Below are 13659 nucleotides of genomic sequence, written 5' to 3'. Positions count from 1 at the left end.
AGTGCAAATTGCTATTATTTAGACTAGGTATACGGTGTCACTACCATTTCAACTTGTAATACATTTTTCATTTTACTCTTTTTTTTAAGTTACAAATCATGAATTCTATTTTTTTTTTTAGGGAAAGGTGCTTAAAGCATTTCATTAATAATCAAAGTTTCAATACAATTGGGTATATGAAAATAGATAGTGGGACTAGCGAGAAATGTGGTTTCCTTTGGAAGAGTGTGAGCCACCACATTACCTTGTCGCCTAACAAACTCCACCCTAGAGTTGGTAAACTTGGACAAAAGCAAGGACCGGGAAGCTGTGATGATATTTCCAAATTCCGTTATGTCTTCCCGACCCGAATAAAGACCATCTTTTGTGGTTTTAGAGTCGACTTCAAAATCAATGTTATCAAGGTGCATATCGCTCGCCCATTGAATCGCATGGTAAAGGCCCAAAGCTTCCCCAATGTCAACCGGATAGACACCAATAAAGCTAATTGTTCTAGCCAACACAAAAACTCCCCCTTCGTCACGGATGCAAATACCAATTCCCGTTTTATTACGGTGACTAGAAAACGCCGCGTCAACGTTACACTTCATACGGCCATGCTCGGAGGCTGCCATCGCTGCTGGACAGCAGCTGGAACATCACTGGCAGCAACACTAGCAGCTGCTGGTTGAAAAGCAGCAGCTGTTACAGCAGGATCAGCAGAAGGAGTAGTGTTAACAGCGGCTATATGTGTACCAGCAGGGGCTGCAGTCAAGTTTCCAGTCGCAGGGCCATTCGCAAGTTGCCATTCGTCAGTCAAGGACCGCGCTCTATCGACAACTGTTGCACAAGTCTCCGTAATGTCTTCCCACACCTTGATGTTCCTATGCTTTCAAAGGCTCCAAAAAATTGCCGCCAGCCGTTGGGAGAGCGTAACATATAAAGATTGTAACAAAGCAAAAATGGCCTCAATGGCCGAAGGCGACGATGTCACCGCACCTTGAACCTCTCGCCATAAACCTGCCATAGACCAGACCTGAACAAAAAAAGGGCACTCAAAAAATACATGAGTTAAATCCTCATGATTAGAATCACAATTTACACACTGAGTGGTACAATGAACACCTTTATCCAACAAACGAACATAGGTTGGTAAACAGCTCCGACACATACGCCAAATCAGATTTTTAACTTTCGGGGGGGTTTTAAGTTTCCAAATTCCATTCCAATATCCCGGTTTATGAAGGTGGGACAAATCTACTAACTCACTGACACATAAGCGGTAAGCACTACACATAGAGTAGCGCCCATTCTTTTTGGCCTTCCAAATAAGAGTATCATGTTGAACCTGCTCAAAAAGAGGAGTGTTAAGGATTTTAGAAGCTAAATCCTCACTAAAAACTTGTCGGACAACAGGAACATTCCACCGTTTAAAGTAAGGATCCATGAGATTATTTAACAAGGCGTGACTCACAAAAGTAGCTCCTGGTATGTTACTTGGGATAGATTCCCCATTGAGCAGCCACGACTCATTTAAAATAGGAATGTGGCTTCTGTGCCCAATACTCCAACGCGCTCCTCCACGAACGATGAACAATGCCCGGAGGATACTACGCCACACGTAGCTCGGATTATGACCAATAATAGCCGTGAGGTAGGAATTGTTGGGGAAATAACGCGCCTTAAAAATACGAGACACGAGGGAATTCGGTTCCGTCTGAAACTTCCAGCCTTGCTTACCCAACATAGCTAAGTTGAACGCCGAAAGATCCTTAAAACCCATGCCTCCTTGAGTTTTATGCATCGACAACTTTTCCCAATTGAGCCAGTGGATGCCACGGTGAGAAGTACGACCATGACCCCACCAGAATGAATTCGACATTTTTTCAATGGAACTAATTAAATTAGAGGGCAACTGGAAAATGCTCATGACGTACGATGGAATAGCTTGCAAAACAGACTTTATCATGACCTCGCGCTCTGCCTTCGACAAACATTTACTACTCCACGAATTGATTTTTTGCCACACCCTGTCTTTAATGTATGCAAACGTTGCAGTTCGGTCCCTACCAATCATTGAAGGCAAGCCTAGATACTTTCCGGTCCCAAGGACCGCACGTACACCCAAAATATGAGTAATAGCATTCTTTAAGTTTTCCACGACATTTCGACTATAAAAGATCTCAGATTTCGGAAAGCTGATGGATTGACCTGACGCCGCTTCATACTTCAACATGATATCTTTCATTATTTGTGCATGCGCCTCTTCCGCTCTAAAGAAAAGAAAACAATCATCGGCAAAGAAAAGATGTGAGACCGGCGGAGCACCGCCACAGACTCTGGTACCAAGAATCATGAATTCTATTAGTTATACCATATACCCAATACTTCAAACCCAAAATATAAGCTATTGATGTACTCTTTACAACCCAAGTGGCCTAAATTCTCCATCTAAATTATTTCTAATAATGACAGTACCTTATTTGTAAGCCAACTCAATTAGTGCATCATCAAGGCAAATGTTTTTTGTCATTATCAATTGCAATATAAAAAAATAATGACACGTATATTCACTTTTCCAACAAAAGGGAACAAAATCAATTAATTCTTTTAAAACAAATAAAAGAAAATTTGCATCTTTGCTTAAACTCACAAAAGTCACAAACATGTTATGAATCCACTTAGTCATCAGTTAGGTAATCGAAAATATTATAGTCTTCCCCCAAAAGAAACTACTTAAATTATTGTTGATGTAGGTAAACTCAATAATAAATTCATGATGATAAATGATCTTCTAAAATTGAAAACATATTGAGTAAAGATCCAAAAGTTTAATATTTATGTCACTTACAAAAGGCAGTTGATTCATGATTTTAGAAATATAATGAACAAACGCACAACTAACATCGGCGCCAACAAAAGTTATTTGATCCAAATACTAACTTTCGTTTCATAATTCTCAACTTTTAAACACACCGATAACTCCCATCATCATTAATTCTTGAGTTAATAGGCCTTTACCCCCTGTAATATAGGTCACTTTTGGTTTTCCCTCCTATAAATTTTTTTTTGTCAGTTTTCGTCCTTGTAAATCTTTTTTGTTTTAGAATACCCCCTAGGCCAACTGACTGTGAATTTTCGCTGATGTGGCATGCTGCGTCACCTTTTTCTGATGACATGGCATGCTGACTGTATAATTAATTTTATTTTTTATTAGGTAAACTGGCATTTGTGTTTTTTTTTTTAATGAAAAAATTTTAAAAAACGAAAAAAAAAATTAATAAAATGAAAAAAATCTGGTAAAATGAAAAATATTTAAAAAATTAATAAAAGAATCTTGAAATATTTAAAAAAAATTGTGGAAAAGATTCATATATATTGAAATTTTTGAATTTTTTTTTTCCAGAATATCATATTTAACAAATTAAAAAGATTAATCATATTTACAAAATCTAAATTTTCGAAAAAAATTCTGGAAAAGATTAAAATATAAAATTCTTACTTTTAAAAAAAAATATATGAATTTTTTCCATTTTTCCGTTATTGAAATTTTTTTGGAAATATGATTTTTTTTGTAAATATATTATTTTTTAGAAAACTTCGATATATATTAATCTTTTCTATAATTTTTTTAATTATTACCAGATTTTTTTATTTATTTTTTATTAATTTTTTCATTTTTTTTCATTTTACCAGATTTTTTTATTTATTTTAATAATTTTTTATTTGTATTAATTTTTCCATAATTTTAAAAAAAATTCCGCATTTTTTTATTTTTTATTAATTTTTAAAGATGTTTTTTCATTTTTAAAAAATCACAAATGCCACATGTACCCAATCAAAATATTAAAAATAAAATTAATTATACAGTCAGCATGCCACGTCATCATAAAAAGGTGGCGCAACATGTCACGTCAGTGAAAATGCACAGTCAGCTGGTTTAGGGTGGTATTCTTAAACAAAAAAATTTAGAAGGACGAAATCTGACAAATTTTTTTTACAGGGGGTAAAGGTCTATTAACCGTTAATTCTTTACTAAATACTCACCATGATTTCTATGATAACACCAACTTCATATAACTACAACAACCCTAATATAAAAATACAATAAGATGAAAGTTTCAATCTCTTACCTTGAATTTTCCAAAAAACACAGCTTTTGCTTCAATTCTCCTTAGTTAGGGTTTGCCTCCTTTTCTCTCCTCTTCTCTCTATTTCTATCGTCCACTACAATACGTTTATGACTTTCTAGTACTCTATTTATACTAGAAAACTAGGTTAACCATCTATTATTACTTTTATCTCCTCTACTTATCATAATTTTACTCCCTCTTCCCCCACTTATTTTATTACTTCTATTTCTCACCTTCCACCTCTAATATTTATTATTTATTCCCCTTATTATTTTAATTCACATAAAATATTAACAACCGCTAAAATTCTATTTTTATCAACGACGATATTTTTTTTAAGTAAAATGTCTTGTCTCCATAATAATAATCATGTCACTATTTATTTAACTTTATTAAATTAAATAAATAAAATTTCGGGTGTTACAACCTTCACATAATCTGTTGAGGTAACTGTAACACCATACTTCTATTAAAGTGATAAAACACGCGAATAATACAATTATTCAAGAAATAGACGTCACGTCTCCAATAGTTCTCAAAACATGCATATTAAGAATTTCTCAAAAACGTCGCAGCGGATAAATAGCATACATCTCCAAATGGCCATGTCATAGCATCATAAATACATCATAAAATAAATTCTCTAGTCTCAACATATGAGTAAAATCTCAAAAACATAGTCAATACCAAGATAAAGGAAAGACCGGCATCCTAAATCAGAGCACTTTACTAAGACTTCAAAAACAGATAACGGAGGAAGCTCCCACTATCCTCAAGCACTCACCAAGCAAAAAACAAAGCTACTCCTACACGACGTCTACCCATTCATACAAATACGCAGGCGGTCAACCGAACGACTGTAACACCCCGTTTTCCCAATATGAAATTTTCTTAAAACATTTATCAGAGTAAGCATCGTAAACAACGGGATATCACATAAACGTAATCCAAAACAGTTAAATAATGATTTAACCAAATATCTTAAACATCGCAGCGGAAATTATGTCATAGTCATAAAACGTTTTGGCACGCAGGCCTCATCTTAAATCTTAAAAGAAATTAGTTCATAATCATAAACAGCATAAAAGTCACGTAATAGAATGAAGCATGCATAGTCATAAAGCCCCATCCCGTTACGTATCAGAGCGACCTAGACGACACAGTGAAGGCAAGGCCACTCACGACGTAAACAGCACACTAAGCTCGATCACCTGCACGTTACCCACGGTCGAGGTAACATTCAAACAGAAGGGGTGAGATTTCATAACAGAATAGCGTTAATCAATGCAATTAAGAATCATAAATTAACATCCTAATCAATCTTGATCATAATCATTTTAAACATAATCGTCATTGTATCCTTAATAAGCATTTATCACGTAATCACATAAATCAATCATCATCAACAACGTAACATTATCACGTAATCACATAATCAATCATCATCAACAAAGCATAATAGACATGACAATGCGACAATGCTCCTAGACTCCGTATATGCATGTGGTACCAATCGTCATCATAAGTATAAATATACTTTAATCGTGCGGAGGACAAAGCTCCTAATAATCGTGCGGAGGACAAAGCTCCTAATAAAACGTGGTGAGGACTAAGCTCAATGATATGCTATGCATGGACTCTTAACAACAAAACATCGTAATCATGTGCATTCAATAACTTGAAGTGAAACGTCATCATTTTCATTATATTCATAAGTAAACATTGCATACTCAGTTAAATAACAGCAGCAGCATAGTCAAGTCACATATCAGCAGGGAGATATCAATATATCAACAGCAATTCAATAGAATCATAATCGTTTCATTATATCTCACATATTGCATAATACGTTAATCATGCTCAATTAATATCAACATATCTTAATAGCTTTACAGACTGCATTAAACGTTATCATTAGGTCTTATTATCATAAGGGGGTTCGCTCTTGATCAAAACGTGCGACACAGATCGCACAAACACTCATAACACTCAAGGCTGGAGGTGCTCGCGAGGCGAGAGTTCTTGCTCGCCATGGCGAGTACTAAACAATTCCCAAACTAAAGTTGTTCTGGGTCTAATCTTGCCCTACATTTCATTCCTAATCATTACTAGGTATGTTCAGGCACTCTAAGGCATTCAAGGTCTAACTAAAAAGGTCGAAACACAAAATCTAACATGCTCTCTGCCTTAGCTCGCTATGGCGAGTAAGGTCGCTCGCTATGGCGAGCTGCATTGCACAACTCGCGAGGCGAGGAAACAAGGTTCGCGAGGCGAGCGATGAATGTTCATCACTCGCGAGGCGAGATTCATAGTTCGCCATGGCGAGCGATGAATGTCGCTACGGCCAGACTTCCTAAATTCACAAAAACTCGACGTTTCACTTGGTTCTAAGCTTGTTTTTGATTCCAAAGTTCGTCCTAAACATTATCTAAGGTCTAGGAACACTTTCTACATCAATTAAACCAATTATCACCGTTTGATCATAAATTCTAAGGTTTTGACCTAGTTTTCGTTTTCTCCAATTCACTCCTAATTCTTGTTAACTAATCATCAGAATCACATTCAATTAACAATATTGAGTTATTAGTCTCACCCTTACCTGGTTATGAAGAAATCGCAGCCCTCTCTATGCTCTTCTCCCTTCTAAGCTTTTTCTCCCTTTTCCAAAAGTTTTCACGTACAATGAGTTTCTAAAATATTAGGTCTTCTCCTATTTATATCTCTTCCTAATTACTTATCTTATCTCACTTTCTCCCCCAAAACTATCTAAAATATCGAAACAACCCTTAACTAAATATTTTATATTATTTTCAAATCTTTATTTTATTTAACAATAAAATAAATCTCATATCATAATCAAATCCTCCAAAACTCATAACTTATCACGTCATCAATCAAATCATCATAAATCATCAAAACATACCAAAATCATGCATATATTATATAATTATAATATAATCACCTAAACTCGATTAAATAAACGATTAAACGAAAGTGGGCGTTACAACGACCACTCAGGGTTAGCTTCAAATCATCATAATAAAGCATAATCAATGAAAATGTATACATTAAGTTAAACTTCAAATGATTAAGCAAAATAATAATTCGACATCAACATTATTCATCAACACATATAAGTTCACATTGCCACAAATACACAGTTTACCAATCACATCAATCACCAAGCACATAAGAAGTTATAACTCATGTTAATCATGCAATGCGCCTAGACACGACTCCTATATGTATGTGGTACCATTCATCACCGAGGTCGTCACCTCATGATGTGATGTGTAAAATCCGCAAGTGCACGGTTTTACCGTAATAGTAAAAAGTATCATTCAAATAGGGAGTTGTGTAAATTGATTCTCTTTTTAATTAAGATTAGCTTAAAGATTAGGGTTTTCAAAGTTGAGATTTTGATTGATTGAAAATAATAATAAAAAGCACATCGGGATCGTTGGTTCATCATAATGAAAAATCTTTCACAATCCAAACCTATATACTAATTTTATGTTTGACCTATTTCTAAAGACCGGTTTCTCTAAAGCCTATCAAGGTTTCTCTCGAAATCAATGAGTGTGTTTCAACAACCACCACGCCTATTCACATGGTTGATCGTTGTTAAAACCCATTAAGAGCGAAACTTTTAGGTCTCAAGGTTTTCTAGACTATTCTCATGTTTCGTAAACCTTGTCTAATCTCACATGTACAATACTAACCTTCTACTTTCGATACTTCGGTTAGTATTTGAAATAAGAATTAAGAACGGTGAGATTAGATTAGAAAAATAGGGTTTACATAAAATTAGGGTTCTAGGCTTGGTTTGAATAGGATTAGGTCATTAGACTCATCCAACAATCCCAAGACAAAGAAGTCTACTCACTCATGTTCATTGTAGACATAGAGATTAAGAAGAAGAACATGAAAGTAAATAACAAGAATAATAAAAAGCAAGAAAAGTAAGAACTTTTATTAATGGAAATAGTTGTCACATAAAATTCACAAGAACACAAGATGAATATAAAGGTCTGGTGGCTGCTCTATTTATATCCTAAAAGCTAACTTAAGCCCTAAGAAAAGGCATAAAAATTACATAGCAAACAACCCATGGGCTTTTAGTTATGAAAACATAACAAAATAGAAGCCTGGAACCTTGGCACGGTCGTGCTCAGCTTAGCATGGGCCGTGCCAGTCTTTGAAGGCAAAACAACAGAAAGTGATGAAGCGTCGCGCACGGTGCTAAGCTTCCTGGTGTTGGCATGTTTGAACACAATTGGAGGCACAATTTGGTTCTTGTCAAACACGGTCGTGCCTGATTTTTTTGCATAAAATCTTTATATTTTTGGCTTCAATCAGCCCCAAATCATGCTCTAGATCCTTCCATTCCTTAACCATGCTCCAAAACCCTTTCTTTTTCTCCAAGACTCAATCTTTCACCATATTTGTTCCTGAAATTAAATAACAAACAAATTGAAGTACCAAAGCTCTAGAAAGTAATTAAAAACACATAAAATCTAAATAAAATAAACACTTAAAAACACTAATTATTGACTTATCATGATGCAACAAAAACATCATTGTCGTCACTAATATTTGAATACAAAGTATTCGTCGTCGCCAATATGGATATAAAATCCGTCACCATCGATCATGAATGCATGAACATATGACTCAACAACAATGCATATGTTCACCCAAATCGTCGCCAATAATCGTCACCAATAACATACATGCAATCATCAACATTTAACACGTACAAGATCAACATACCAACAACCAACGACATATTTTCATGTTATAATTCATTACGCTAAACATAAACTCATCCTCAATTCATTCTACTCTAATCATATAAACATGATTACAAGACATTCCTTAAGTTATCACACCATTAAATTACAATTTGACAAATTCCACCTATGGTTCACTGATGAGTCATCAATTAGTGTTTTTTATATATTATTTGAGTCAGAATTATTTTGATGTTATGTGATTTTATTTCCTTTCTAGAACTATTTTACTTCAATTGCAAGTTATTTAATTTCAGGAACAAATATTTTAAAGATTGAGTCTTGGAGCTGACTCGGGCCAAAAATATGAAGATTTTGTGCAAAGCGGCCATCAAAGTTTGAAGCCGATTGGCCAAGTCATAGAGTTGGCACAGCCCGTGCCTCCAGCCACACGGCCGTGCAACCACCACAGCACTCCTTTTGCTACTTTTGCTTCTTCTACAAGCTGTCTGTTTAAGTTTATTTCTGACCTAAAGCCCATGGTTTCTTGTGTAACACTGTAGTAATTTATTTCTTAGGGCTTAAATCAATATTTGGCTATAAATAGAGCAGCCATCAAACTTATATTTTCATCTCTTGTTCTTGGAATTTAATAGTGACAATTGTTTTCCTTTGAATAAAAGTTCATCTTTATTTTATTTTATGTTCTTCTACTTCTTCTCTTCTATGTCTACAATGAACATGAGTGAGTAGACTTCTTTTTCTTGGGATTGTTAGATGAGTCTAATGACCTAATCGCTATTAAACCAAGCCTCGAACCCTAATTTTATGTAAATCTATTTTCTAATCTAATTCACCGTTCTTATAATCAATAACAAGTATTAATCGATGGATCGAAAGATGAAGTTTAATAGTTGCTATTGATTAATCACAAATATCAAGCGAAGGATCAAAAGATGAAGTTTTGATATTGCAACAAGTGACATTAGACAAGGATTGAGAAACATGAAAATAGTCTAGCAAACCTTGAGACAATAAAGTTTTGAGCTTCAAGGATTTCAATAGCAATCAACCATGAAAATAGGCGTGGTTGCTAGAGAAACACACTCATTGAGACCGAAAGGAGATGTGATAGGCTAAAGAGAAACTTGTCTTTAGAAAAAAGGTCTAACATAAAGTTCTAGGTTTAAGGTTTGGTTTGTGAAGGATTTGTCACCATGATGAACCAATAATCCCAATGCGCTTTTTATTATTACTTTCAACCGTTAAAAACCCAATCTTTTCAACTTGAACACTCATCTAATCACTCTTGAACGCTAATTGAATTCTTAACTCCTTGTCGGAACGATAATCTTTTATTACTACTTCGGTAAACCGTGCACTTGCGGATTTACACCATCGTTCACAACCTTAAAACAATCCTAGAAATTCAACCAAAACTAAGCATGCATATACAATTGCCTCAACCAAACACAAGCACTACTCACATATGTTCATAGTAGCTTAGGCACATAAGTATCCTAGGCTAATTCTAAGAAATCACAAAATCACGACAAGTTCGCCTCATTTCTTTCATGTTCCAAGTTATGTCACAAACCAAATCAAATAAGTTTGAAAGCCTTGACTAAGCATACACACAAGTCACATATGAATGCAGTAATGTATACATAAACATCTCATAGGCCAATTCACTTTAATTTCAAAGTTTTGAAAAATTCGTATCATTTTACCGTTTTTCAAAGAATTCAAGTTTTCAAAGCAAAACCAAATTAAAGTCCATGAATCCCATCCAAAACATTTTTACAAATCAACCCTAGTCCTACCTTTTTTCCTTGAGAAAAAAAGTTTTCGGAAATTTCATGTTCTTGTACTATTTTCATCAAGTTATGACATGATTCACAAATCCAAGTCCAATCTAACTAAATTGATGTTTCCAAAGGTTTCGAAAGCTCAAATACATTTAATTACATCAAAAGAATCAGTTTGGAGCCACTTGGATCGACCCCGGATGCTCGGAACGCAAAAATCATGAGTTGTTTTACTAAGCAACTCGCCATGGCCAAATTTACTCGCCATGGCGAGTTTGACGTACTGCTGCAACTCGCCATGGCCGGACTTACTGGCCATGGCGAGTTTGACATAACACAGCAAACTCAGCTCTCGAAAACTCACTCCAATTTGAAACGAAAACCCCAATTTTGATCCTCTTGATCCCATATTCGACCCTAAAACTTATACACATGATTACAAACATCCAAAGGCATTCAAAACCACAACAAACATTGGATTAAAACACTAATTCATCTCAAAATCATCATATAGTTCATTTTCATCAAAAATCACCATTCTTCTCATTTCTCATTCAAACTTCAAAACAACCACACCAACTCAAAACCCATCAACACATAAACATTAATGAAGTGAATTCAAACGTGTTTCAACGCCAATCATAGACCAATTCATGAATTTCACTGAAATAGTCAAAAATCATGAAAACAACTCAACAACAACAATAACATGAAGTTAAAGATAATAACACCACCAATTCATGAAGTTTATCACACCCATAACTCTTCATGAAAAAGGAGCACAAATTTTATCATTTAATTTCACAAAAATCTCAATTCAAAAAATAGGCACTTATGAAATTTAGTGGAAAAAGAGATTCTAACTTAAATTATGAATGAACATTATCCCTCTTACCTCAATTGAGCACAAACCTAGCCTTAGCTTCCCTTTTGCTCCTTGAATCTCTACCCTCTTCTTCCTCTCCAAACTCTTCTTCTCCCAAAACCCTTTTCTCCTTTCTCTAGCTCTTTCTCTCTTTACCTCTCTCAAAAGTTTGTGAAGTCAGTGTAAAAACCCTAATATCTCCTAAGACTAGAGTTTATATAGGCTCTACACAAATGAGCTCAATCCCCAAAATATCTTAATTGGCTTAAAGTTCTCATTAACTAATCCACAAAGTTTTCACTCACTTACGGTAAAAATGACGAATAGTTACCGTCTCTTAATTAATTACTCTAACCGACTAGTAACCTGGTAAAAATATATATTGTCACTCAACACACTAGAATTAATTCCCATAACCAAAAAGCTATTTTACCCTTGCTCACCAAAATGACTAAAATACCCTTGATAAGCCAAACTCTACCAATCCCGAATAAAATACACAGAGACAATTAATCACAAACAGACACATATAAACACACCGAATAACTAATAAAATAAATCTAGAGAAAATCGGGTTGTTACAACTCTCCCCCCTAAAAATAATTTTCGCCCTCGGAAATTACCTGAAGGAATCAACTCCGGATACGAAACCTTCATCCTACTCTCTGATTCCTAGGTAGCACTCTCACCAGTTGGTCCAACTCAAATCACCTTACCAAAACGATCTCTTTGCCTCGCAAAAGCTTCACCTCGCGATCCTCGATCCTAACTGACCAAGTCTCAACGGTCAAATTATCCCTTACTTCCGAATCATCCACTTGAATCACGTGAGACACATTGTACACATACTTTCGCAGCTAAGACACATGAAACACATCTTGAAGATTTGACAAAGACGGTGGTAACGCAATTCGATACGCTACGGCTCCAACAATATGCGGTGTCAACTTCCGACACTTCAAAGCACGTCTAACATCGGTTACAGGATACACTCTAAAAAATACATGATCACCAACCTGAAACTCAATATTCTTCCTCCTCTTATCATGATAACTCTTCTGCCTACTCTGAGACGCCCTTATATTCTCTTGAATCATCTTAACCTTTTATGTAGTCTCTTGCACAACCTCCGGTCCTAGTAAAGCACTTTCACCTGACTCATACCAACACAACGACGTTCTACACCTCCAACCATACAAAGCCTCAAACGGTGCCATCCCAATACTAGAATGAAAATTGTTGTTGTAAGTAAACTCAATCAACGGTAAACATTCAACCCAACTGACACCTTGCTCCAAAACACAAGCTCTCAACAAATCTTCAAAACTCTGAATATTCCTCTCCGTCTGCCCATCAGTATGGGGATGATAAGCATAACTCAACCTTAACTTAGTTCCCAAAGCAGCTTGCAAACTCTCCCAAAATTTAGAAGTAAACCTCAGATCTTGATCTGACACAATACTAGATGGAATTCCATGCAACCAGACAATCTTCTCAATGTAGATCTCAACCAACCTCGCCACAGACATACCGGTCTTGATAGGAACAAAATGTGTCGACTTCATCAACCGATCAAAAATCACCCAAATGGAATCGAAACCATTCACAGTCTTCGGCAACGCTCTGAAAAATCCATAGAGATGCTATCCCACTTCCACTCCGGCACAAAAAACGATTGCATCAAACTCGAGACTTCTGATGTTCAATCTTCGACTTCTGACAAATCAAACAAGCATAAAAAAATTATGCGATATCCTTCTTCATTCCAGGCCAGTAAAATAACCTCTTCAAATCCTGATACATCTTTGTCACTCCTGGATGAATACTTAGACTACTCATGTGACCTTCTTCCAAAATCTGCTTCTTAAGCTCAAGCACATCCGGTACACAAACTCAGTCACGAAACATCAAAACATTGTTCTCATCCAATCTAACATCCACACCTTTACCTTGATTAACCAACACCACACGATCCAAAAGTTCCAAATCCTCCTTATGAACATTCTTAATCTCTTCCAAAATATTACTCGCTAGCTTCAACATTCCCAACTTCACACCATCCGGTGTCAACTCACTAACCAAACTCAAATCCCGAAACTGCTCAATCAACTCCAACTCCTTAACCATCAAGGAAGACATAT

Source organism: Medicago truncatula, chromosome 4 (assembly GCF_003473485.1).
Source record: "Medicago truncatula cultivar Jemalong A17 chromosome 4, MtrunA17r5.0-ANR, whole genome shotgun sequence".
NCBI lineage: Eukaryota > Viridiplantae > Streptophyta > Magnoliopsida > Fabales > Fabaceae > Medicago > Medicago truncatula.
Note: the sequence above shows the minus strand (reverse complement) of the source record.